The following is a 13,149-nucleotide window of genomic DNA, read 5'->3' as shown; positions in this document are numbered from 1 at the left end:
TACAACATATATTATGTCATTCTTAGCCATTTTAAGGCTTTAAGTCTAGGATCCATCCATGGACCAATTTAACACAGCTTATAAAAATTATTAGGCATCACATACACATACAGTCATACTTAAAATCCTTTTTGGTCACCTAGCCATTCATTAGCATAGGTTCCCATTACATCTCTTGTTTCACAAGGAATATATCAACATTTTCACACCATACTTGAATGTTCAACTACATAACAACGGTCTCTTGCACAAACACATCCTTGAGTCTTTTCTTACAACTTTACATAAACCATACGACACTGTACAATCTCATAAATCATACATATCATATTTAATGGTCCAATTACATATACATGCTCATTGTTCTCTAAACAAATATACAACATAGGATAACAAATATACAACATATAAACTATTACATACACCTAAACAAGTACTAATTTTTTTGAAATTAATCCATTGTCTCCGATTAATTCCCTGTTTTTTTTTTTTTTTGCAGTAAGAATGAACCTTGTATTTCCACAACAAGAAAAGTCAAATCTTCAGACTGAGGATAAGTTGTTCTTAAGGAACATAGATTCCTTCAGAATTCCAACGAGAGGAAAGCACATATATGGTTATAGAAAACCAAGATCAGGAGAAAAAGACACACTTTCATGTGTAAAGAACTGTAATGCAGTAGAACTAAAAGTTTCAGCTGCACTGGGACAACAGTCCTATCAACGTACTGATAATAATGCGGACAAAATCTTAAGATGCTCAAGAGATTTTGGAATTTGAAAGAAGAGAAAGGTCCAAGAAGGCGAAGAAAACATTTTGGCAAGTTCAAAGAAGACTACTAAACTTCCATCCAGGAAAGTACATGAGCCAAAGTCAGAAGGGGAAGAAGACATTTTGGCATATTCAAAGAAGACTACTAAACTTCCATCCAGAAAAGTACATGAGCCAAAGAAGAGTCTTTCTACCTTGAACAAGAAAAGAAAATTTGAAGACAATATCAGGATTGACAATTTGGAAGAAGATGAGGAAGTTCTTTTTCTTTCAAGGACAAAGTCAAGAAGCCAAACTAGAAATATGGATACTATGAAGGTGACTGCCTTTACAAAATAATCATTTGATTACTTTTGCACAAAGAGTAAGGTTAAATAATAGTTATATTCTCATATTGGGAGAGCCATGTGCAAAAATAGTCAAATCATTATTTTGGAAAGCTATCTCATAAAATACATGAACAAATAAACAAACCTTTCGAATGATTATTTAGATGTAAAAAAACCATATCATTGGTTGATGCACAGCAGACAGGACATTTTCAGACATTGAGTACAAGGTACAAATGTTGCTCTTTCCTTTTTCATGCACTGATGACATATTCTGAAATTTTGTTCAGTATCCTGTTAACACAAATAGTAAAGGACTTATTAAACTGTGTTATAAGGCTTAAATACCAAAAAAAATTGTCGTCAACTAAGACACTGTTCATAAATGTAAGAAATAAGCATTCAGAAAGGCAGTCCACCTTCATATTATCCATATTTCTAGTTTGGCTTCTTGACTTTGTCCTTGAAAGGAAAAGAACTTCTTCATCTTCTTCCAAATTGTTAATCCTGATATTGTCTTCAAATTTTCTTTTCTTGTTCAAGGTAGAAAGACTCTTCTTTGGCTCAAGTACTTTCCCGGATGGAAGTTTAGTAGTCTTCTTTTAATGTGCCAAAATGTCTTCTTCCCCTTCTGACTTTGGCTCATGTAATTTCCTGGATGGAAGTTTAGTAGTCTTCTTTGAACTCGCCAAAATGTCTTGTTCGCCTTCTTGAACCTTTCTTTTATTTGAAATTCCAAAATCTCTGGAGCATCTTGAGATTTTGTCGGCATTATTGTCAGTGCGTTGATTCGATTGTTGTCCCAGTGCAACTAAAACTTTTAGTCCTACTGGATTACAGTTCTTTACATATGAAAGTGTGTCTTTTTCTCTTGATCTTGGTTTTCTATAACTGTATCTGCGTTTTCCTCTCGTTGGAATTCCGAAGGAATCTGAGCACCTTAAGAACAACTTATCCTCAATTTGAGGATTTGACTTTCCTCGTGGAAATACAAGGTCCATTCTTACTGCAGAAAAAACAGGGAATTAATCTGAGGAAATGGAGTAACATCCCAAATAGATTATCTATTTATCAGTCATTCAATGATTCAAACTCCAACATGCCAATCTTACATAGTAACTTAAGTCCAAGCAACATTACAGTGTCTGTGTGTATAGAATATGAATTCATTAACCTATATATACTAACAACATAAATTCACTACCACATTCATAAGCATGACATAGGAAACTGAGCATCAAAGTAATCTAGCCATACATTAAACAAATAACCCAAATTCTGAAAAACCAATATATAATTCAGTGTTGATATAATGTATTACTAAATCAATAAGATGATGTGGTAGACCAAGATGTAACCTAGCCGCGTCAATATTTGTCCCAGATACAGCCTGAGCTCGTCGGTCTTTATGCCATTTGCAGTAATATGTTATCGGTTATTTTTTTAATTTTTAGGGTTCATTTGTGACAACTGACAAGATTAAAGTTTAGTAAGCTTTAGTTTGAGGTAGAGAGTTGGAAATATTGTAAATACATTAATAATACTATGTGGGAAGAAGTCCCACATAATTAAATTATTATTGTTATGTAATTGTTATACTTAGTTTATATAATAGAGCCTAAGTTGTGTTATAGAATCACACCGATTTCAACATACGCCTTTTAATATTCAACACTTTGTTATAAAACCTTCCAATAATACATTACAAATGGAATCAATGGAACTACTTTATCCAACCTGGCAACCTCCTATCCTCATACCAATTCTTCATGAAACAATTCTACAACAGCAATTGTTGTCAAAGTTGTTTCTTTCACCATAGTGTCTTGGCTTACATATCTAACAAGAAAAGGAGGATTTACGTGTCTGAATGATACAGTTAAAAGTGTATCCTAATAGAAGAAAACCAGTTAAGCAAAAATGGAGAAAATTGACAAATTAAACAAAATTCAGAGACTAACTTAGAAGTCAATATGAATAGGTTAAGAAAATGAAAATCAGTGGATCTGGAAGAGCAAGAAAATTCCAATTCAGATACACTATAAATATGCCGACATCTACTTCAGCACATCCTATATTAAATTTAATAAATCATATGACGAATAGAATTTTTCCAGTCAATATCAGCAAGTGTAAGAACCCTCACCGTTAATTAAGGTATTTAATTAATTAATTATGCAAAAATAAGAAATGATTCCCTAATTGACCCTAATAATTATTTATGAGGCTTAATAATCATAATAAGTGATTAAGAATGCTGAAAGTCGTTTTTCGGAAGAAAAGTGCAGATACCGGTTCTGCTAGTCAGTATAAATGTGTACAAAAAAAGTATCCCGGAAAATTAATGTAAGTGCATGATAATTACTAGAATAACATGTAGGACTTGTAAAACGAGTTTCAAGTCCAAATAATGAGAACTGGTGCTAGAAACCGGTACTGGCTTTGAAAAGCGCGTACCGGAAAGGTGCTCAGATAAATATAAGAAAAATATGATAAATCTTAGAAAATTATGTAGTTTGAGAATCCAAAGTTTGGGATTAAAATACTAAGCGTAGAAATTAAAGTTAATACTGTGTGTTTAAGTGTGTTTGGGCTATAAATACTCCCATTATGGGCACAAAACCCTAGGATCAGATTTCTCTACGTGAGTAACTTGGAGGCTAACCAGAAAACGATCTTTCCTTGCCTTCTTCACCATTTCTTGAGCAAGCATTCACCTTTGATGCTTGTTCTTCCATTTAAACACTTGGTAAGGGTGAGAGTTGGCCTTGGGACTACATTGGGGTGATGTTTCTGAGTTAGAGAACCTGTGTGAGGGAGTTTGAAGAGCTGTGTTTGCTGTTCTTGAGAGGTGTGACCTTTTTTTGTCATTTTGATGCTTCAAGGTGTCTTCTTGTTGAGTAAAAGAGTCATCTTGTGTTCATTTTCGTGCATCCTCTTGTGACAGTAGCTTGAGTCTGATTGTGAGCTCCAAGATCATCTCCCTTTGCTGTTTTTGAGCTGTGGTATGTATATCAACCTTTAACTTGAGTTTTAAGGCTTAAAAATGGTAGCTTGATGCATGTTAAGGTTAAAAGATGATAACTTGTTGTTGGGTGAGGCTTGACACATCTAGAAATGCATGATTAGGTGTTTAAAATCGGTAAAAAGGGAACCTTTAAGGGATATCTTCACGAAAATCCAGAAACTGCATTCTGTCGTGAGATATCCGGATATTTGTCGAACTGATATCCGGATATTGGATATACGGATACGTGGTTTTGGGATATCCGGATATTGGATATCCGGATATGTGAATCTGTATATTCGGATATTGCATATCCGGATATAGACAGTGAGATATCTGGATATTCTGGGATTTCGCAGAACAGCAGTTGTGCTGTGTGTACAGTAGGCTATTGGGGGTTTGTGGATCCTAGTTTGATGAAGTTGAACTTCTGTATTTAATGGATTAAGCCAGAATCATGGGATTTAGGGCTTGTGGCTTTGTTAGAAGCTTTAAGACTTGAAAACGTAACGAAAAGGCGTTGTCTTTAATTTGTATGCATGTGGTACATGTTATTGATTTATGTTTGGTCCATATCAGATTGTGATCTGCTGTGATTGAACTTTGAGCTTGTGGCATTGGATAGCTAGCTTAGAGGTAAGCTTTCGTGTCTTCGGTTTAGCCATGTTGTGGTTCCACCATGTCCCATGGGGATATGGTATATGCATGCTGTGTTACATGCTTTTGATGTTTTGGAAATGCAGTTGAGCTATTATATGTTAGTGCCTTGTTGATTTGCATGGAGGTGTTCCACCTATACGGTAAGCCTGAGTATGTAGAACATACAAGAGGGTGAGGCTGTGGGTGGGGTGCAAGCGGTGTTCCTTGTACTACATGTAGGGAATAGACGTATTCCTACATTTCTCTGACCAGTAGATAGTAATTACACACATGCCATAGATATTTGTTGCGCTACATAGTTTTTGGAACTGATAATGATATAAATGCTTTTGAACTTATATTGCATATGTAAGTGAGCTTGGGGTGGAAGATCCTTGAGGACCGCTTGTCTTACTGAGATTTCTAGTTTAGAGATCTCACCCCACGTTTGGGGAATGCTTATTTCAGGATCAGGTAATGTTGAGACCTCAGGCAGCAGGAGGCCGGAGCTGAGTTAGAGTGCTGTTATTTTATGCTGCCATGATTGGATGCTGGATTTGCATGCTGTTTATATGCTTATAGCTTCAGTTGATTTTGGAGTTTTATGTTGAGATTGTTGTTTACTATGTCTATTTGGTGAGCATGGGGATTGTCCATGACACATAGTATTTTTATGTCTTGAGTCTTTTGGAGTTGTAATAATGTATCAGGATATTGTCCGGATTACTTGATGTAATGTCGTGATTTAGATACACATTTTATCTATATATTGAGGTATTTCAGTAGATGTCTTAGTGCAATTTACATACAGGCGTTATTTTATGAAATTGATTAAGTAATCAAGTTGGTAATTGATAATGACGTCATAATTGAAAAGAACAGCAATCATGGTAACTTGTGCAGAATCATGGTAAGTCCCGGGAGAAACCGCGAGACTTCGGAGGATCGGCCCGATCCTGTCCTGGCTGCATTAGCTGAGATGCAGGCGGCCCGACTAGCCGACCAGGAGGCCATGAGAATGGCAAACCAGGCCATGCTGGACGCCGTCAGAGAGGCGAACAGGAAGGCCACGGAGGACGTGTTGGAGGCCAACCGTCTGGCGAACATGACGATGTTTAGAGTCATGTTGGAGGAGATGAGGAATGGCCCTGATGTTGGTCATGCTCCACGGCCACCACCTCCACCGCCACCACCACCACCACCTCCACCCAGTCTGCAGGATGACTCTCAGAGTCAGATGGGAGATGGCAGTCATCTTACGGGGGCCATGCAGACCGTCCCTGTTTTTGTTGAGGATCGTGATGAGATCGATCGCCGGATGAATGCTTTCCGTAAGCATAAGCCACCTGCCTTTGATGGATCCTTTGATCCTGTTGCTGCTACACGTTGGCTTCAGGCGTTGGACAAGATTTTTCGGGTCATGCAGTGCACAGATCCGCAGAAGTTGATGTTCGCTACTTACATGCTGGAGGGCGATGCCCATGAGTGGTGGACAAACCTTTCTCATGTCTACGAGATGCAGGGTCATGTGATGACTTGGCCTATGTTCGAGGATTTCTTCTTGGGTCAGTACTTTCCATATGACGCTCAGGAGAGGCAGCATGGAGAGTTTGACAGATTGGTTCAGGGCTCGTTGTCTGTGGACGAGTACCTGGCCAAGTTCAACCAGTTGGTGAAGTTTGCACACTTCAGGATGGCGAGGCCTACTCCTACATTTCTGGCTGCTAAGTTCCGCAGGGGACTTAGTGAGGATATTGCTGGTTACCTAGCTGGTTCTGCTTCTAGAGATTTTGGGACACTGGTTCAGCAGTGTCGTGATATTGAAGATTACTACAGCTCGAGTAAGGCCAAGAGGGCCAAGGTTGCTGAGGCGACGAAGGTTGCAGCTGGTAGTTCCACTTCTTGGCGAGACAGGAAGTTTGGGAACAAGGGAAAGGGTAAACCGTTGGCAGCTCGGCAGGCGCCGAGTCAGTTCAAGAGGACTTCTGCTCAGGGGAGTGCAGCGATTTGCTTTCAGTGTGGCAAGGAGGGCCACTTCTCCAGAGATTGTCCGTCGGCGACGATGAGGGCTACTGCAGTGCAGGCAGTGCCACTTCAGATGGTTCCCCTTCCACCTGCTTCGGCACCGGCAGTGCCACCATCTTCTGGGAGAATGTATACTTTGGATCGTCAGCAGTCGGATCGAGCTCCGAACCTTGTCAGAGGTACTGTTACGATTGGTTCATCAGTTGTTGATGTGTTGTTTGACTCTGGGGCTACGCATTCTTTTGTTGCTACCCCGATTGCTGTGGGGCTTGAGTTTCCCAGTGATGTGCTTTCTCCACCGATGCGGGTGACTACCGCCACCGGAGAAAGATGTGATGCTACCACTGTTCATCGCGATGTGGCGTTTCAGTGGGATGGCCGTGAGTTCTCGGTAGATCTGATAGGGTTGCCGATGGCCAACTTGGAGGTTATTCTGGGCATGGATTGGCTGTCCAGAAATTGTGTGATGATTGATTGTTATGCCAAGCGTGTAGTGTTGTCTCCGTGTGAATCCACAGTCAGTTCCTCGCCGTACATTTCGTTGCTGCAGGCTAGGAGAGCCTTGAGAGCAGGGGCATTTGGTTATGTCATGTTGGGAGGTTTGGTGAGTGGTACATAGGAGGACATCACCGGCATTCCTGTGGTGAGGGAGTTCCTTGAGGTGTTTCCTGAGGAGATTCCTGAGTTTCCGCCACAGAGGGAGATAGAGTTCTCCATAGATCTGTTGCCTGGTGTGGGGCCGATCTCTTTAGCTCCATACCGGATGTCGCCACCGGAGTTGGCAGAGCTGAAGAAGCATATTGAGGATCTTTCAGCGAAAGATTTCATTAGACCGAGTGTGTCTCCTTGGGGAGCACCGGTTATCTTTGTGAAGAAGAAGGACGGGACAATGCGATTGTGCACCGACTACAGGCAGCTGAACAAGGCGACAATCAAGAACAAGTATCCTCTTCCTCGGATTGATGATCTGTTGGATCAGCTCAGGGGTGCTTGTGTGTAATACAAGATTGATCTCCGGTCCGGATTCCATCAGATTCGGGTGAAGCCGGAGGATGTCCCGAAGACCGCATTTCGCTCGAGATATGGTCATTTTGAGTACTTGGTGATTCCGTTCGGTCTCACCAATGCACCTGTTGTGTTCATGGATTACATGAACCGGATTTTTCAGCCGTACCTGGATCAGTTTGTGATCGTCTTCATTGACGATATTTTGATTTACTCCAAGACGGAGGAGGAGCATGTGGGGTATTTGAGAACTGTTCTGCAAGTGCTGAAGGAGAAGAAGTTGTATGCAAAGCCTTCCAAATGTGAGTTCTGGCTCAAGTCTGTGAAGTTTCTTGGGCATGTTATTTCTGCTGAGGGAGTTGCAGTGGATCCGAACAAGATTGAGGTCGTGCTGGATTGGGAGAGACCCAAGACAGTTACGGAAGTGAGGAGCTTTCTGGATTTGGCAGGTTACTATCGGAGGTTCATCAAGGGATTCTCCACCATGGTTTTGCCATTGACTCGCCTTACTCGGAAGGAGACTCCATTTGTGTGGACTCACGAGTGTGAGGTCTGTTTTCAGGAGTTAAAGGAGAGACTGACTACTGCTCCTGTGTTGGTCCTTCCTGATCCTGCGCTTGAGATTGAGCTTTACACTGACGCCTCCGGGAAGGGGCTAGGTTGTGTGTTGATGCAGTTGGGCAAAGTGATTGCCTATGCTTCGAGGCAGTTGAAACCTCATGAGGAGAACTACCCTACTCATGACTTGGAGTTGGCTGCTATTGTGTTTGCTTTCAAGATTTGGAGGCATTATCTTTTTGGCTTGAGGTTTGTGGTTTTCAGTGACCACAAGAGTTTGAAGTACCTGTTCGACCAGAAGGAGTTAAACATGAGGCAGAGGATATGGATGGAGTTCATAAAGGACTACGACTTCGAGCTAAGGTATCATCCTGGCAAGGCCAATGTGGTAGCTGATGCTTTGAGTCGAAAATCCAGTAGTTCATCCAGTTTGTTACTTGGTAACTTCGATGTGGTTGAGAAGTTCCGCAACTTGGCAGTGACCGCTCCGTGTGAGAGTGTACTTCTCGGATTGGAAGCATATGATGTTGTGAATGAGCTTCTTGAAAAGATTAAAGAGGCACAAGTTCAGAGAGAGTGTCTGGATTATGTGAAGAACCAAGACGGTGTGTCTTGGAATGAGGATGGAGTGCTTTTGTTTCAGCAGAGGATTGTAGTTCCTTGAGGCCCGTTGACAGAGGATATTATGGAAGAAGGCCATAAGGGTCAGTTTTCTATCCACCCTAGTGCTACTAAGATGTATCAAGACTTGAAGAAGAACTTCTGGTGGCCGGGCATGAAGAAAGATGTTGCTATCTTTGTGTCTAAGTGTTTGGTTTGCCAGAAGGTGAAGATTGAGCATCAGAGACCGTCTGGTGAACTTCAACCTCTTGAAGTACCACAGTGGAAGTGGGAAGGTATTTCCATGGACTTCGTGGTGGGATTGCCGAAGACTCAGGCGGGTTGTAACTCTATTTGGGTCATTGTGGACAGACTGACGAAGTCTGCCCATTTTCTTCCAGTGAAGGTGAGCTTCACTACAGAGCAGTTGGCCAAGCTTTATGTCCGCGAGATTGTGAGGCTTCACGGGGTGCCCGAGAGTATCATTAGTGATAGGGACCCGAAGTTCACTTCTCGGTTCTGGGAGGCGCTGCAGGAGGCTTTTGGTACGCAGTTGAGATTAAGTACCGCCTATCACCCTCAGACTGATGGACAGACTGAGAGGACCATCCAGACCTTGGAGGACATGTTGCGAGCTTGCACGTTGGAGCAAGGCTCGGCATGGGATAGGTACCTTCCGTTGGTTGAGTTTTCTTACAACAACAGCTTTCGTGCTAGCCTGGGCATGGCGCCCTACGAAGCACTGTATGGTAGGAGGTGTCAGACTCCTACTTGTTGGTCTGAGGTTGGGGATAAGGAGCTTTTTGGCTTGGACTTTGTCCAGGATACCACCTTGCAGATCCAGATGATCCGTGAAAAGTTGAAGCAGGCGCAGAATAGCCAGAAGAGCTACTATGATGTTAAGCATCGTTCGCTAGAGTTCAGTGAGGGTGAGCACGTGTTTGTGAGACTTTCACCTGTCACCGATGTAGGTTGGGCACTCGGAGTGAGGAAGCTGAGCCCGCGATATATTGGGCCATACCAGATTCTTGGTAGAGTAGGACCTGTTGCCTACCGGCTTGCCTTGCCTCCGAACCTGGCTAACATCCACGACGTGTTTCACGTGTCTCAGCTTTGGAAGTACATAGCAGATCCGTCGCACGTGGTGCAACCGGATGATGTGGAGGTTCGGGAGAACCTAAAGACTCTCGTCGGACCACTCAGAATTCTCGATCGTGGCGAGAAGCAGCTGAGGAGCAAGACCATTCCGATGGTCAAGGTGCAGTGGACCGGAAGGACTCCTGAGGAATGTACTTGGGAGCGTGAGGACGAGCTTCTCTGGCAGTACCCCGAGTTTCGACCAGGTATGTTTCTGATTTTGAGGTCAAAATCCTAAAAAGGTGGGGTGAATGTAAGAACCCGCACCGTTAATTAAGGTATTTAATTAATTATGCAAAAATAAGAAATGATTCCATAATTGACCCTAATAATTATTTATGAGGCTTAATAATCATAATAAGTGATTAAGAATGCTGAAAGTCGCTTTTCGGAAGAAAAGTGCAGATACCGGTTCTGCTAGTCGGTATAAATGTGTACAAAAAAAGTATCCCGGAACATTAATGTAAGTGCATGATAATTACTAGAATAACATGTAGGACTTGTAAAACGAGTTTCAAGTCCAAATAATGAGAACTGGTGCTAGAAACCGGTACTGGCTTTGAAAAGCGCGTACCGGAAAAGTGCTCAGAAAAATATAAGAAAAATATGATAAAAAGGGAAAATGGAACCTTTAAGGGATATCTTCACGAAAATCCAGAAACTGCATTCTGTCGTGAGATATCCGGATATTTGTCGAACTGATATCCGGATATTGGATATCCGGATACGTGGTTTTGGGATATCCGGATATTGGATATCCGGATATGTGAATCTGTATATCCGGATATTGCATATCCGGATATGGACAGTGAGATATCTGGATATTCTGGGATTTCGCAGAACAGCAGTTGTGCTGTGTGTACAGTAGGCTATTGGGGGTTTGTGGATCCTAGTTTGATGAAGTTGAACTTCTGTATTTAATGGATTAAGCCAGAATCATGGGATTTAGGGCTTGTGGCTTTGTTAGAAGCTTTAAGACTTGAAAACGTAATGAAAAGGCGTTGTCTTTAATTTGTATGCATGTGGTACATGTTATTGATTTATGTTTGGTCCATATCAGATTGTGATCTGCTGTGATTGTACTTTGAGCTTGTGGCATTGGATAGCTAGCTTAGAGGTAAGCTTTCGTGTCCTCGGTTTAGCCATGTTGTGGTTCCACCATGTCCCATGGGGATATGGTATATGCATGCTGTGTTACATGCTTTTGATGTTTTGGAAATGCAGTTGAGCTATTATATGTTAGTGCCTTGTTGATATGCATGGAGGTGTTCCACCTATACGGTAAGCCTGAGTATGTAGAACATACAAGAGGGTGAGGTTGTGGGTGAGGTGCAAGCGGTGTTCCTTGTACTACATGTAGGGAATAGACGTATTCCTACATTTCTCTGGCCAGTAGATAGTAATTACACACATGCCATAGATATTTGTTGCGCTACATAGTTTTTGGAACTGATAATGATATAAATGCTTTTGAACTTATATTGCATATGTAAGTGAGCTTGGGGTGGAAGATCCTTGAGGACCGCTTGTCTTACTGAGATTTCTAGTTTAGAGATCTCACCCCACGTTTGGGGAATGCTTATTTCAGGATCAAGTAATGTTGAGACCTCAGGCGGCAGGAGGCCGGAGCTGAGTTAGAGTGCTGTTATTTTATGCTGCCATGATTGGATGCTGGATTTGCATGTTGTTTATATGCTTATAGCTTTAGTATGATTTTGGAGTTTTATGTTGAGATTGTTGTTTACTATGTCTATTTGGTGAGCATGGGGATTGTCCATGACACATAGTATTTTTATGTCTTGAGTCTTTTGGAGTTGTAATAATGTATCAGGATATTGTCCGGATTACTTGATGTAATGTCGTGATTTAGATACACGCTTTATCTATATATTGAGGTATTTCAGTAGATGTCTTAGTGCAATGAAGTAGATGACATACCAAGCCGGAGGAGGAATTTGCTTGTAACCACTTTGATAACTTCTTGTAGGATGATTTCTTGACGTCTAAAGTAATCCCTGAAGGCCTGCACGGTAATACATGGTTTGACCTACAATGCCGATAGACAAACACTAATTAGATTACTCGAGGTAAAAAAAGGAGAAAATTGAAGTAACAAATGTAATAAATTCCTATAATCACCTTAAACTTTAATTTTAAAAAAAAAATGCCAAACAATTCGCAAAATAAATGCATCATTATTCCACTAGCTCAAGCCTTGCAGCTTATGTATACGTGACCCCTAATATCTTGTTTGTGATCTTTTAACATATATGTTTATGTAAACTTTCTTTTTCTGTGTAAAATTATATATATATATAAAAAAAAAAACACTAATTAGATTCCATAAGCCTTGCAGCTTATGTAAATTTTGATGACATGGCACACTGTTATTTACATTACCAAATTTCTCATGATCTCATCCAATTAAAAGTGTACTCCATAGTGGTCATATTTTGGAAACCTCTGTCACTGAACGAATTTATTTTAGAAAATTTCAAAACTGACCCTAATTGTCAACCAAAATTCCTGGATTGCTGGATTTTTTGGCCATTCTGTTTTTAATGGTTCAACCAAGAGGACAAACACACACACACACACACAGAGAGAGAGAGAGAGAGAGAGAGAGAGAGAGATAACCCTACCATAGAGTGCTTCCGGGCATGGGAAGGTCTTTGTCCTTCAGTGTTGTATGCAATGCTTGCAGAAGGCACTTGTCCAACAGCAAATCAATGTCTGCAGTTGATAGATTTTAATGGTCATTTGGGTCACCAGCAAAGCCAGTATCCGGTAACTTCAAATCCTCCACTTCATCCCCTTTTGTGTTTCCCTGTTTGTTACTTGTAATGAATCAAACAATCAGGGTCAAGCAATACTTGCCACAGCAAATCACGATAATAATGAGTTATTCTCAAGGCCTTTCCACGTAATCCAGCTTTTAAAGCTTCAGTGCTGCTCATTGTGGTACTCCCAACCTTCATAAAAATGAATGAATGAATGAAGTGTTAAAAATAACAAGTAAGGTAAGAATGATAATAGGAGATAAAGAAGAAGTGGTGGTGGTTAGAGAACATACCGCAA

The 13,149-nt window shown here is 41.1% G+C and overlaps 1 long non-coding RNA gene across 1 annotated transcript; it reads right to left on the bottom strand.

The window, feature by feature from the left end:
* Positions 1–245: 245 nt before the first annotated feature.
* Positions 246–12,909, bottom strand: LOC133306857 (uncharacterized). Its single transcript, XR_009750969.1, has 4 exons — positions 12,714–12,909; positions 12,010–12,118; positions 1,520–2,106; positions 246–1,394 (listed from the first exon to the last, which is right to left on the bottom strand). It is a non-coding gene; the product is annotated as an uncharacterized LOC133306857 (long non-coding RNA).
* Between the last annotated feature and the right edge of the window lie 240 nt (positions 12,910–13,149).

The sequence above is a fragment of the Gastrolobium bilobum genome, unplaced genomic scaffold (genome assembly GCF_033153095.1).
Source record: "Gastrolobium bilobum isolate Gb01-03AN ecotype WA unplaced genomic scaffold, APGP_CSIRO_Gbil_v1 utg95777, whole genome shotgun sequence".
NCBI classification, from domain to species: Eukaryota; Viridiplantae; Streptophyta; class Magnoliopsida; order Fabales; family Fabaceae; genus Gastrolobium; species Gastrolobium bilobum.
The sequence above is the reverse complement of the archived record's forward strand: the minus strand, read 5'-3'. Positions and strand labels throughout refer to the sequence as shown.